General features: G+C 35.8%; 1 protein-coding gene across 1 annotated transcript in view; it reads right to left on the reverse strand.

The window, feature by feature from the left end:
- The window catches only part of FBXL17 (F-box and leucine rich repeat protein 17), a 685,599-nt gene that overhangs the window by 336,443 nt on the left and 333,494 nt on the right, over positions 1-15,662 (reverse strand). The gene's annotated exons all lie outside the window — the stretch shown is intronic.

Genomic DNA, 15,662 nt, shown 5'->3' on the forward strand with positions numbered 1-15,662 from the left:
TTTTTTTCATTAAATCATTTTAAAGTGGCACTCAAATTTATATGTACAATCATATGCAAACTGGTATTTTACTAGAAGTATAATCAGGTGTTTTCCCAAAAAGATTATTTTATATTAACTTTGACTGAAAGTAGTTCCTTTTAAGAAATGCAAAAGAGTAAACAATTCACACACAGTTCTGAAAATTCAAAATCATCTCATATAAAAGTAACAATACTTAAAATAGACTCAAATTTGTTAGCTCTAGTTAATGTTAAATACAAAACAATGGACAACCCTAATTAGTTAATATACTCTTTATTCCTTATAAACAGATGTTAGCCAAAGTGAACACATTACCTGAGAATACTACTTGTGTTTGTTCTTTATAAATGAAGACTTTTCTATATATAATATGTTGTATTTAATAAATATCCAAAAATTATATAAACAATCTTCCTCTTTAAGTATTAATTCAGAGGGATTTACATTTTGTAATTAATTTGATTGGCAAGTTTAAAAAAGCTTATATTTCAGTAGTGTTTCATTTAAGTGAAGACTAGTCTACAAAATACTTTTGCTTCATTATTACCGCCTTTTATCAAACACTTCATTTATTATTTTAACAATGGTGGTCTTAAAGTACAAAAGTTATTTGGACCCCCAGGACAGCCTATATGATCATCACCACAGACTATTTAAGCTTAGTTTGCCAAACCTTACCCATGCTCCATAATTCCTAATATGAATACAACATCTCTTTTTGGATGTTCTACATTAATTAGTTTACCTCAAACTGAGCACATAAACATGAAACTAAAAGAGAGGACTGTGACATGCATAAAGAGCTTGTCTGAAGTATTATTATATGCAGTGGATAAAAATTAGAAATAATTTTAATAAATTTTTCCTTCATAGAGGGAAATTGAAATGGTTGAAGAAACTTGTGGTAAACATTATCATAAGCACATTTGGCAGCAATCTAGTCATTTATATGATGATTCTTAGAATTCTGGAGAAAAACAGAAGCAAACATTGGTGAAACTGTACAAGCATTATGATTATAACTTTAAAAGTATTATTAAAATTATAATCATAATGCTTGTACAATCCAATTAAAAAATGGGGAGAAGACCTGAATAGACACTTCTCCCAAGAGGACATACAAAGGGCCAACAGATATATGAAAAGATGCTCATCTTCACTAGTTATTTGAGAGATGCAAATCAAAACTACAATGAGATACCACCTTACACCTGTTAAATTGCCTATTATCAACAAGACAGGTAATAACAAGTGTTGGAGAGGCTGTGGAGAAAAAGGAACCCTCATTCACTGTTGGTGGGAATGCAAATTAGTACAACCATTAAGAAAGTATGGTGGTTCCTCAAAATATTAAGATTTACCATGTGACCCAGAAATCCTTCTAATGGGTACCTACCCCAAAACTCAAAAGCACTGGAACATAAAGACACATACACTCCCCCACCATGTTCATCACAGCATTATTCACAGTGACCAAGACATAAAAACAACCAAAGTGTCCCTCAATAGAGGATTGGATAAAGAAGAGGTGGTACATATATACAATGGAGTACTTCTCAGCAATAAGAAATGATGACAGTGACATTTACAACAACATGGATAGACCTTGAGAACATTATACTGAGTGAAATAAGTAAATCAGAAAAAGTTTAAGAACTGGATGATTTCACACATAGGTGAGATATAAAACTAAGACTCATGGACATAGATATAAGTAAAGTGGTTACCAGAGGGAAGGGGATGTGGGGGAGGGGAAAGGTGCAAAGAAGGACAAATATAACGTGACAGAAAATTATTTGACTTTGGGTGATGGGTATAGAACATAATCAATAGTTCAAATGCTATAGAAATGTTTACCTGAACCTTGTACTCTTATTAATCAATGTCACCATGTTAAAGTTAATTTTCTCAATAAAATAGTAAAACTTTTTTAAAAGTACTATTAGTAAAGGGTTGGAGAAGACATTAAAATTATAAAAATTTTAATGTAGGTATTAAACTTCTCCCAGAATTATGGTGTTGTTTTTTTTTTTGTAAGGTGAGAGGAAGAGAGATATTGGGGCAGATTCCTGTATGCACTCCAACTGGGATCCACCTGGCAATCCCATCAAGGGCCGATGTTCAAGTACTGGGCTATTCTCAGTGCCTGAGGATGACATGCTTCAGTGGAGCTATCTTCAGTACCTGGGGCCACACTTGGACCAATTGAGCCACTGTCTGCAGGAGAGGAAGAGGGAGAGAGAAGGGGAGAGAAAATGGGAGAGAAGCAGATGATTGCTTCTGCTGTGTGCCCTGACTGGGAATCGAACCCAGGATGTCTACCTGCCAGGCCAACACTATCCACTGAACCACCAGCCATGGCTGAATTAAAAAAAGTAAATTTTAACTCTTCTCTAAATTCTCCTCTTTCTATCTGTTCCTATATCTACAATTTTTTTTACATTAAGTTTGGTTCTTTTGGCCCTGGCCAAAACTAAAAATTTGAGTTGGAAGAAAATATATAAATTTATATGTGGTATTAAATATAGGGAATGTATCAGGGAGCCACAGACTCAGTCCTTTTTAGATGTCAATTTATAATAAAAATGATGTCCTCTTAACTTCATCTAATTTTTAAGTTTATAATTTAATATATGGCTTTTCTAAACTGGGACATATCTGTATGTCCACCCATAAGTTTTAAAATAGCAGATAGATGTACTTTTAGAAAATCACAGATAAAAAAATGCAACTAATGTTTTCCTCAAACCACAAAACTGAACTATAGCCACTCTTTCTGGGATAATAGCAGAGGTCTCTTTCCAAGGACTGTCTGGCATAGCACAGTGAAGAAAAGAAAAGCATAATTGTATCTGCAGATATATCATATGGGACTATATTGTAACAAGAGTAAATACTGGAAGTAGATTTTAAAATCCTACATATGTGTAAGATGTGTGCTGTACTGATGTATCCACTGATTTCCAATGCTAATTCCAACATCCTCCTGGCTCCTGAAGTCACCTTAGGTTAGCAGTTTCTTCTGTAGAAATCCTCAGATTATGATCCCTTGCACCATCTACTCTGCTACACATTAAGCTCCACTGTATTTCCTTTTCTTTCTCTTCCTTATCGATAAAAAACACTGCTCTACATTTAGTAATGAATTTATATTTTAGTAATCACATCATCTAAATACATTTTTTGTCATACTGTTTAGATAGAAAGTATTACTGTTACTCTTATGGTTCACGTAAATGCTTTATGATCAGAAGCTGACAGACTTAATAAGGTTAACAACCACCTATATCTAATATATTCCATATTTAGCGGCAGCTTCAGAATGTCATTAGACAAGAAGCCTGGGAGTATTGAGCAGATGGGAGGAGGAACGTCAATAAAAATAATCTTAACAAGGTGTTTATATAACTGGTCCATAGCATTTACAAACTCTCTGTTCAGTTAGCATAGATTTTGAGGGAGAAGGTGGTGGTGGTTCTGAGGGGAGCTGAGAACCACACAAACCACTCCTTGATACAGCTCCTTCATGGTTAAAGCGGATGGTTTCAATGAAGAGTAGGAGAGAAGGTGGGAGTCAAAATACTTACACAGTGTTATTTTTGTTCTTCGTAATTGTACCCTGACATTAAAGAGAGTAAGAATTATGCAGTATGAATTATCTGGATCTTGGTGAGAAAAGGACCTTAGTTAACTTCAAACCATGGTTGTAAAAGATTCAGTCCTCCACTAATGCCTTAAGCATTCACCAGTAGTGAAGTGAACAAATCTAGATTTTTCTACCATCTATTCTCCTTCACAATTCTTTATGCTCCTTAATATGCCTTTCCAAATAAACAGCAAGGAACTTGGGCTACATACATGTGAAATTTAGAGAAAATCGGAGGCAGGAAGTAGGAGGGAAAAATCTTTATTTTGGATTTGGGGTTTATGGGGTTCAGGGGTAGAAGGATTAGATAGTTATTTCTTTGCTAATTAATCCCTCTAATCTCTGGAGAAAGTTGAATATCTCTGATCTCCCCCAAAAAGGAATTTTTCAGATAAGTATTTAGAAGGCAGGAGGATGGAGACAAAGAAGTTATAAAATATTCACCTCTTCCTCTCACACCATCCAATTGTAATGTCCCCAGCATAGTCCTTTGTAGACATAGCAAAGATAAGGGGTATTTCAATCATCAATAAAGCAATAATGGTTGCTATTTCAAAATAGGGGGGAAAGTACTATTACTTTTGAAGAATAAATTACTTCATCTCAAAATATGTATATACAGCCTGACCACGAGGTGGTGCAGTGGATAGAGTATCGGACTAGGATGCAGAGGACCCAGGTTCGAGACCCCGAGGTTGCCAGCTTGAGCGCGGGCTCATCTGGTTTGAGCAAAAGCTCACCAGCTTGGACCCAAGTTCACTGGCTCAAGCAAGGGGTTACTCAGTCTGCTGAAGCCCCACGGTTAGGGCACATATGAGAAAGCAATCAATGAACAACTAAGGTACCATAATGAAAGGCTGATGATTGATGCTTCTCATCTCTCTTCATTCCTGTTTGTCCCTATCTATCCCTCTCTCTCCGACTCTCTCTCTGTCTCTGTAAAAAAATAAAAATTAAAAATTAAAAAATAAATATATATACATATTTGCACACTGTGTATATGTAAAAGAAAAAATCTTGCAGATATGGTAAACTTCTGATATTTTGAAATGAGAAGACCCCCTTTTATCTATCTGTGAGCTTACCTCTAAAAATAATTCATATTACTACTGGTTAATGTTTCCTCAATAATACATTCCTTCTAAATAAGGCTCATTCATTTTCCCAAAAAGGAAAATTAACTAACAGATTTTAAGCTTGTTGAATACAAAAAAAAGATTCAAATATCAGATCCCAAACCACTAATTTGCAATGATAGCAAGTTTCAGTAACATGTTCTTTGGTATGCTATAATCAAGCTTAAACAATGGTATTTCTTGCCCCAAAGTGGGTTATGACCATAAGAACTAGTTTTTCTTGCCCAGTCAAGCATTATAAAGAAATATGGTCAAAGAAGTAGCTCTAAGAATTTCCACAGCCAGTCTATGCAAACAAACAATGTAGTCTTTGCTCACACCAAAAATACATAAAACTGATCCTTCACAAAATAAATTTTTAAATGATAACAAATTTGCACTGTGAATAAAGCCCAAACTAATGAAAACTTAGAGGGCCTAGTAACCCCAGAAGTTTCTGTGAGTGGTTATTGTTAGGAATATGCTTGAAATGCAGAGGTAATTGCATGCTTCTAAGATAGTCTGAAAATTTGTTTTTTTCATTACACTTTTTCTTAATATATCAAAAAAGAAATGTTAATGAATCCAGAATTGTTGGTGTTATTTTGAAATCACTTTTAACTTATTACTTTAAAACCATAACTTAGCCTGACCAGGAGGTGGCGCAATGACTAGAGCGTCGGACTGGGACGCAAAGGACCCAGGTATGAAACCCCGAGTTCACTGGCTTCAGTGCAGGCTCACCCAGCTTGAGCACAGGCTAACCAGCTTCAGCGCAGCGTCGCTGGCTTGAGCATGGGATCATAGACATGACCCCATGGTCACTGGCTTGGCCCAAGGTCATTAGCTTGTACAAGGGGTCACTCACTCTGCTGTAGTACCCTGGTCAAGGCACATATGAGAAAGCAATCACTGAACAACTAAGGAACTACAACAAAGAATTAATGCATCTTATCTTTCTCCCTTCCTGTCTGTCTGTCCCTATCTGTCCCTCTTCTCTCTCTGTCTCTGTCAAAACTTTAAAACAAAAAACAAAAACAAAACAAAAAAACACATAACTTAAAAATACAGTTATACATAAGAAAAGGTAACATTTCCTTTAAATTCCAAGAAACTCATTTTGGATGGTCAGATAATATCATCCAATTTTTTAAACAAAAGATAATAAAAATTAAAAACTAGAGTTATCAGAAATTCTACATTAACCTGTAGTATTGTAAAAGTTGCCGTTAACTGTAATTCTCTATGAACAAAATATATCTTGTCTATGATAAAAATCATAAGGTTAATCGTGAAGTATGAAAAAAAAATCTTGAACTGTCTGTTATTTTTATAGAAGGATAATTACATTCAGGGTAAGCTCTCATAAGTGTCCTGCACTTCATTCCGATGCTATGGAAACTGGTAATCTGTACATGGTATAGAATAGTGGTCCCAACCTTTTTTGGGCCACGGACCAGTTTAATGTCAGAAAATATTTCCACGAACCGGCCTTTAGGGTGAGACGGATAAATGTATCACGTGACCGAGACAAGCGTTAAGATGTAACAGAGGGAATCTGGTCATATTTTAAAAATAAAACATCGTTCAGACTTAAATATAAATAAAACGGAAATAATGTAAGTTATTTATTCTTTCTCTGCGGACCGGCACCAAATGGCACGGGGGTTGGGGACCACTGGTATAGAGCACATGTTCGCCACCTAAGGCTGTTTTTGAGGAGGGAAGGGTATGGAGATCACCCCTCTGCTCCCCTCTTTGCATCACTTGGATAGGCTCTTCCCTGCTTTTTGCCTCTATACCATGATATCACTCCTTATCTCCCTACCACCCATGTTGACAGAATCAGGAATATCACCCTTAACCTCTTGTTTTTAAAAGCTGGCACAATCACCTGCTGGTAATCTTACGCAGGAGAGCAAAGTAGTATGCTACTTTTGAAAAAGCTGTCATAGATGATAACTGCACATTGATGAAAGTATTTAATTATTCCAAAGCTTATCACTGCCTAACAACTATCTGCTTCAGAAAATACACTACACTTGTGAATCATCTATTTCTAGTGAGAGTTATGAAATTAGTGTGATAACTACAATTTCTGGACAGCTGTCTCAGGAGTGGCCCCTCTTCCTCATTATACATGACCACTTACACATTTACTTCAGACTTCATCTGCTGAACAAGGGAAAGCTTCAGATTATGGGGGAAAGATGAACAGCACATTTAACTTTAGGTCCAGTGAAAATTGTATGAGTAGCTAAAACATACTGTCTATGCCTAAACTATTGATAATCTAGGTACAGTTCTAAGATAAAAAACCCCACAACTATTAGTACTATAACTGCTTACTACTTGAATTTTAAGTTACTTTGTCTTATTTTTCTTGAACCTTCATGCCTATTTTTTGTCCCTACCCATAAAAGTTCTCAGGACTAAGATATTTATAATGCAAACATATCTTAAAGATCCTAAACCAAAAAGACAACAAGACTATTGGCAAATTATTACATTATTCAGTAATTTGTCCAAAGTTATTTTAAAAACAGACTCTAGCTAATTGGGAGAGTCTAAGAGCAAAAGTAAAACAAGTTCAAGCAAAGAGACTATGTTCAGACTGTAGACATCAAAATTACTGATATTTTTTAGAAAACCTTTATGCTTCCCCTTTTCTCTTTCTCCTTAATATATCTGACTAATGTTTTACTGGTTTTACTCTAAATATGCATTATCCACAGAACTTAAGCATAGAGGACAGAAGAGAAAATGTAAATACCTCAATTTTTTGCCTATCAGTAACTGTGGTGAATGAAATATTTTGTGTGGGCTTTTGGATTATATGTAGATTTTGTGCTTTTCTACTATTTCAGTCCCTAGAATAACTGGGCCTAATATCAAACACACAAGCAAACACCTCATCTTAAATTGCCAAAGGTAAACCAGCTGATACTGCAATGGGGAAGAGGGGCAAAGAGAAGTTATAAATAGAGTTTTACTCTTCATTCACTCAAGGCCTTTACACTGAGGGAGTAAACGAGACATTAGTGCATTTGTTATTTACTTACCGCTGATTTAGTGTCTAATTTGTGCCCGGCAACAGGGAGACACTGGAAACACAAAGATAAATATGACTCGGTCCCCACATTCACAGAACTCAATATTATATGGAAAAAGCCATGAAATTCTGTGATAACTACTATGTAGTCAAGGTATGAAAAAGAGGCTACAATAACAGTCAGGCAGGGGAGATAAAGTGACTGAATTAAGAGAGAGAAAAACCCGGGGGCAAGTTTTATTAAGAGAATCACATAAAAGCTAGAGTCTCAGGTAAGAAATACCTCAGATTTACTAATTCATTGGGAATGGGCATTTATCTTTCTTCAAGTGACGTCACTCATCAAGAAATAAACTTGTATTCTCACATGACCAATTTACAAATCTTAAATACTCAGATGAAATAATCTCACTGAAATAAGAAAGCTTTCGGGCATAAAATAGGCACTCAGAGAATTAAAATTGCATCATACTTAGTGTGTGTCTGTATGTGTTGGGGAGGGGGGTTGCAGTGATTATGCATAGTGCTTAAATAACTGAAAATATTCCTAAACAGAAATTGGAAATATTAAGTAGGGTATAACTTGCGTCTATTTAGCACCTGCGATATAAAGCATTTGCTAATTTTAAAATTCAGACTTATTGAGCCTATTCTGTCATCTACACATGTGAATTTATGGAATTTGATAGCTGTCTTATATCATCCCAGGTTCATAACTGAGCTGCTGAGTTCTGCTGGAGGAAACACAACAATCATGCGGACTGGTGCCATTACAAATTTGTGGTTTCCAAGCTCTCAAAGCCACTGAGCAATTCTACATTCTGCTGGTCAGCTCCCTCTGCCACTTCCCACAGTAGCTCTTCCAAATTTCAGCTCCTGTCTTAAGGGCCCTACCCAATTCCTTCCTTGCCTCAGGCTTTTATCTCACAGCTCCTTTGGCTTCAAAGAACAATTAGAGGCCATCAAGCACACACTCATTTCAAATTCTTTTATTCCACAAACCCTACAAATGTTTAATAAGCATCTACCCTCTGTTCTCAGAGCTTAAGGCTCTCTTTTTCTTTCTCAAGGTTAATTCCTCCTGACACTGCCTTATTCCCAGCCAAGCCCCCTGAATTTCTCTTAGACCTCACTCCATGAATTTCTTCCTTGTCTCCCATCTCTCTCATTCTTCTACCTCCATTGCCTCAGCCTCTGAAACTGTTCATGTCTAACCCACCTTAAAAAAAATTAGAAAAAACTCCTCAATCCACTGTAATCTGGGGTTTTACCCCTCTACTTCTTTGCTAAACAGCTTTCCAAAAGTCAGCATGATTCTAAATGCTTAAATCCTTAGTTCTTAATTTCATAACTATTTCTGAGGCATCTGACACTACTTGGAATTTTCTCTTCCATTGGTTTCAAGTAACAAAAAACATTTTTTTTCTGACTCCTCCTTTTCATTTTCTCTGGGGCTTCCACTTCCTCTGTCTACCCCTTCCCAATAGTGTTCACTGAGGTGACAATATGGGCCCTAACATTCTAGTAATTCTGAGAAAGGGTGTCCATACCCAAGACTTTAACAGCCACCATACTGACATTTCCCTAAATCTGACTCAGATTTCTCTCCCAATTCTAACCTCCAGATTCAATAGCCAAGTAGACATAAACTCAAGGATACCCCACAAAATGAAGAGTGACTTACCTTTTCAATGAACGGCACCACCTAATGACATCCACAAGAAAATCAAGTCATCCCTTTTTTCACTCCCTACATCAAACCATATACCAGTACTCATTAATTCCATCTCCTAACCAATTTTTTGAACTTATTTCCCAGAATACTTTCCCCCAATCCGTGCTGTAAGTCTAGGCATCAGCATCTCTTGCCTGGACCATCCAAATTGTCTCCCTACAACAACTTTCCTGAATGCTGACCTAGAACTTCTTTTATCTGTCCCAACATGCAAATGAGATGTGATTCCTCTTCTCAGAGTTTTCTTCAGGTTGGCCCTTAACTATCTTTCTTGTTTCATTTCCTACCTTTTCTGCTCTAGGAACAATGAACTACCTCTATTCCTCCACACATAGTGTTCCCTCTGATTGCCTAATTCTGTCTGCCCAGAATGGCTTCTTTACCTGGCAAAATGGCTCACCTACCTGACAAAATTCCACTCAACTTCCAGGTCTCGGGTCAAGTATTCCTCCTTTCTTCATATGAACCATATTACCTTCCCTGACCTACTATACCTAACACACACATAGACCTGGTAGTTTCTCACATTTAACTTCCCTTTTGTCAAAGCAACTGCTACAAGTATAGACCTCTCCACACAATATTCTGATTGGTTAAAATGTCTGTGTGCTTGCTATTCTGTGGGCAGGGTCAGGTAAGAATTTCTTTGCTTTGTAATCCCAGGATCTCAAACCTTGCTCAAGCCATTAGAAGGACCAATCAGTATTTTTTTTCAATGATAAGAGGGCACTGGTCTTTTCTCTTTCTAGTTACCTTTCTCCTTCCACATATCTTTGTAAATTATATATATTTCTAAAAACAAATCTGATCAGGTTATGCCCCTAATTAATCGGAAAGTAATGAGGAATCTCTTAAGGTCTTTTCAAATACATCAAGATGTGTCCAAGTAACCATGTGACATACTTGAATGTTGTTTGCTTCTCCATAGTCACTTTCTCCCCTTCACCCTCAAAATCAGACATTTCAGTTATATCAGACTATATGTTGTTTTATGCCTCCAGGCCCATACACGAGTACTCTATTCCACCAGGGTCCACAGAGGGAAATCTCCTCATCCTTCAAGACATTACGCCTCTACAAAGCACTTAGTATCTAGGCATCAGCCATCTAGGAAACATTTCTGACTCTACCACCCTCATCCCAGGCTGAATTGATACACTCGTCCTCTGGCATACCTCTAATATTATTTTACATTTTTATTTCATGTACTTTATTTGTTTAAAAGTTTGTTTCTTGTACTAAAATGTCAGTTCTTTCAGAGTTGGTACTGTTACATTTATCTTTAAATCTCTGACATATAAAAACCTATATTTCAGCCCTGGCAGGCTGTCTCAGTGGTAGAGCATCGGCTCAGCATGTGGAAATCCTATGTTTGATTCCCAGCCAGGGCACACAGGAGAAGCGCCCATCTGCTTCTCCACCCCTCCCCCTCTCCTTCCTCTCTGTCTCTCTCTTCCCTCCGCAGCCAAGGCTCCATCGGAGCAAAGTTGGTCCAGGCACTGAGGATGGCTCCATAGCCTCTGCCTCAGGTGCGAGAATGGCTCCGATCGCAGTGGAGCAACACCCCAGAGGAGCTGAGCACTGCCCGCTGGTGAGCATGCCAGGCGGATCCAGGTCCGGCGCATGTGGAAGTCTGTCTGCCTCTCTGCCCTTTCTCACTTTGGAAAAACATAAATCAATCAATCAATAAATAAATAAATAAACAAACACCTATGTTTCAAGTACTAGCAGGACAAGTTAGAAGATAAGCATGTACAAACACAAAAATACAAACACATTCTAACTTACTTTTGATGGCATTAATTTTTCTACATCTAAAATAGTCTCTTCCTCTATTTTTCCTCTATTTTTGCACTGATGCTTTAGAAACTGTAAGAGGCTATGCTCTAATTATAATTATTTTGAATTCAATGTTTTGCTTTCTCTATAATCTTTTCTGCAAACAGTAATTATTCAAAGACTGTTTTGGGAATTTTTCCCACTCTACTTCTTGCAAAAGGTGTTTAATGAGCTAAATCTGTACAACCTCAAAATGATACAGTAAATGGTAAGTCAGTTGGGGTAGAATTCCCCGATGCTTATTATTTCCTTAATGAACTCAAGACATTAGTACACTGGCATCACAAGAGCACCTATGTCCAAAAATGCTATCTGTTTTACAAATAAAAATCAATTTATCTGTTTTTACCCCTGGAGCCTACATAATACTGTTAAACAATACTAATTATTTCACTTAACTAATTGAGCCTGGCCTGCGGTAGCACAGTGGATAAAGTGTTGACCTGGAACACTGAGATCATGGGTTCAAAACCTTAGGCTTGCCTGGTCAGGCACATACATATGAGAATTGATGCTTCCTGCTTCTCCACCTCCACCCCCGTTCTCTCTCTCTCTAAAAATGAAGAAATAAAAATTAAAAAAAAAAACTAATTAAAAATTAAGAAATACATAAGGTAAAAAAAAGATTAAAAATTTTACAAGATTTCTTTTAAACTGTAAAAAGTCCTTACATAATGAATTCCAATGCTTTAAAAGAAATGTATGACATTACAGGTACTACCAGGTAAAATTACTAAGATGTTAAAAATATTCTTCAATAAAAAAATATGAACTACTAATACAGTTTACCAGAAGAATAGAATTCACATACACATTTTAAAAAATACTATTGCTATATTTATTCACTGTAGCAGTATTTTATAAAGAATCCAAATACAATCCCAGGCACTTCTTTATGCCCACACTTTCTACAATAGACATTCAATAACAATGAAATACTCAGTCTTCTGACTCTACCCTGCTTTCTCCTGCCTCTGTCTTAAGCAACATCAGCATCTAAAATACCTCCATTCTCATTTATGTATGTGAGTATTTAAATACATTTTGAAGCCCAGACCACTCCAGCAAAGTCACAAACAATAAACTTTCATTGAGTCCTTGAGCTAAAGTAAAGGGGTTTCTACTGATCCTCGTACCTGTTACTTTGCATTCTTTCATGAAAAGAAAAAAGTACAGTGGTTTTCCTAGATGGATACTCATCCTGCCTGTGGGAGCTTCAGCAATTAATCTCCATGTGAATTTGGGAGAAGACTCCATTTTGGCAGGAAAAATATAACTCACGTTCTTAATTCTTTAATATATGTCCTAGGAAGCTGATGATCTTGATTTTTAAGTAACTTGAGCTAATGGAAAGAATTTATAACTGAAAAATTATAGAGAGATGTTATAACATCTTTTCATCTGGAGCTATTAAAAAATAGACTAGCAACCAATGTTTCTAAGATGATAGCAGAACTAAGGATGCATGATAACCCTGGAAACCTTTCTTTGGTTCTATAAGCCTTTGGTATTTCCGATACACTTAGACCAGATTAAAAAGAATCAAAAGTTAAAGAAAAGTTTTTTTAAATTTGAACCATTTCTCAAACAAAGGAGGAAACTGTCTATTTCATTAGATTAATATAATCTATCCCATTCAGTTATACTTTAATGCCCTCTACGAGTCAATGTACTTGCTTTTAGGAAAGATGATTATTTTTTTAAGATTTCATGTTTCTTAGAAAAACAAATTTTTACAAAGAGTGCTTTTATTGTTGTTAATAAATTAGAGTCATAAACACATATTAGCTAAGAATAAACTATTCTTGTAGAATTTATTGATTAGGACAATCTAGCCTTTTCATTGAGTTCAAGTGTTAATTTTTCATTTTTTTCCACTGATGAGTTAGTTTTATTTCTTTTTTAATGATTTTTTATATACAATGTAATCCTGTGTTAGTTTCAGGTGTAGAGCATAGTGGTTAGACAATCATATACTTAATCTTTGAGTAGTATGAATGTTCATGTACATGCTCATGCCTCCTGACCGTCCAGAGTACAATCGATTTATTTTAAAAATGTGTAAGGGACATTAAAAAAAGGCAAACATATGTTCTTATTTCCATAAAATGGTTATCAAACAAACACGATTTTAATTTAATAAATCTGTAACTGGAACTAATTTCATTTTTTGAAAAAAATACCTCACTCCCAGGGGTCAGCAAGCATGAAAATAACTCACTACTAAAAGGGTTAAAAAGCATTCCCCCAATATCCAATACCCATCTGGCAACATTCATAGTTCTTAAAATATTATTGACTATATTTTCTATGTTGCACTTTACATTCCAATGACTGCTTTGGGGAATAATAATTCTTAAAAGGTATTTAATGAATTAATACTATATGGACCTAAAATGATATGATAAACATCAAATCATTTGGGGTTATATTTATGCACTTTCATGGAGCAATATAAATACACTAGAACTATTTCTAACATAAAAAGGCCCTCATTTAATAATTTGTCAACTGGAAAAAGCAATTTCCCACAGCAAAAAATATTTAAAAATGGATAGAAAAATAAAACAATTTAAATGCCATACAGCATGGATTTGGCAATTTGCCAAAGGTAGATTATGGACTTTTGCAGATTTTTCTTTCAAATATATATCAATTATTCCAACATTTCTAATCATTTGATAGTCAACTGCTATAAGCAAAATACTATACATAGTAATTCTGTACTGCCAATATATTTTAAACTACTTCATAAATATTGCTCATACAGTATGTCTAATAGATTTAGCATCCTTTTTTAAGCCTTTTTTTTGTAAGGGGTTTTTCTTGTGGGAAGCCAAACCTAACTTGTTCTAGATATAAATCCAAATAATAAGCCAGGTTCTGATATAACATTTACCCATTTGCTGATTTCAAAGTACTAAACTTGAAAGAAGAAAATACACCTGTGAGGAATTAATACTATCAATATTGAATTTTTCTAGCCAGTTCCTAAAACACACGTACACACACACACAGCTTTTTTAGAGAAATGTTTCTACTATGGCTTGATATAATCAGAGGGGAGGTATAGCTGTTGCAATCTACCTGAGCCTCTTGGGCTTAGAGAGGTTTGCTGGTTGTTTCCATGGCCTACAGCAAGAAATTGAATCTGACTAGATCACTTTGTATAGTAATGAACTTTTTTTGAACTCTTACCTCTCACTTTCTTATACATGACACCTTTCTTTGAACTCTTGTCTCTCAGTTCCTTACACAAGACACCAAAGTTTCCATTTTTTCACCTTCCAGTCTCAGCGTAGCTTCTACAGTGATCCTTGGTTAAAGAGTCTTCTTAGTTTAGTCCAAAGTTGTTTTTTCCAGATGATTGTCCTTAAAATTTAGTTGTAATCCACTTTGGTTCTGGGAGGTAGAAGTTGTTACATCCACCTACTCTGTCACCATCTTGCCTCTCTAGCATACTCCTTATCAGAAACTTCTTTAACTAATATAATCTAGTGAAATTCTCAAACTAAATTAAATCATTATAGGGGTGAAACTGACAAAAATCTTTTAGTTAGCCTATGTTACCTGGAGAAACTAGTAAAATAGAACTTGACTCTGGATCTTCATATATATTGAAAATAAACATGTTTAATATTCAAGTAATTTAGACCCACAGACTGATAATTTTCCAAATTTTTCTGTATTTAAAAATGCAAATGTAATAAAGAAACACAATAACATTTTAAACACACTGTTTTAGAATTACATACTTTCAATCCAAACCTACCAGAACCAAGAAGTTATTGGCATTAGAGGAAATAATTGTTCATTATCAGAGTTTCACAACTTTTTTAATGGTAAAATAGAAACCAATTTTCCATATACTTTAATATAGCCTACGTTTATGGCATTTGCCAATGATGAATTGAGAAACATAATTTGTGATTTTAAATATATGCATGAAGTTTACTTGACAGGTCATTTTCTTTTTTTCTTTTTTTTTTGTATTTTTCTGAAGCTGGAAATGGGAAGGCAGACAGACAGACTCCTGCATGTGCCCGACTGGGATCCACCTGGCATGCCCACCAAGGGGCAATGCTCTGCCAATCTGGGGAGTCGCTCTGTTGCAACCAGAGCCATTCTAGCGCCTGAGGCAAAAGCCACAGAGCCATCCTCAGCACCTGGGCCAACTTTGCTCCAATGGAGCCTTGGCTGTGGGAGGGGAAGAGAGAGACAGAGAGGAAGGAGAGGGGGAGGGGTGGAGAA

Source organism: Saccopteryx leptura, chromosome 4, assembly GCF_036850995.1.
Source record: "Saccopteryx leptura isolate mSacLep1 chromosome 4, mSacLep1_pri_phased_curated, whole genome shotgun sequence".
NCBI lineage: Eukaryota > Metazoa > Chordata > Mammalia > Chiroptera > Emballonuridae > Saccopteryx > Saccopteryx leptura.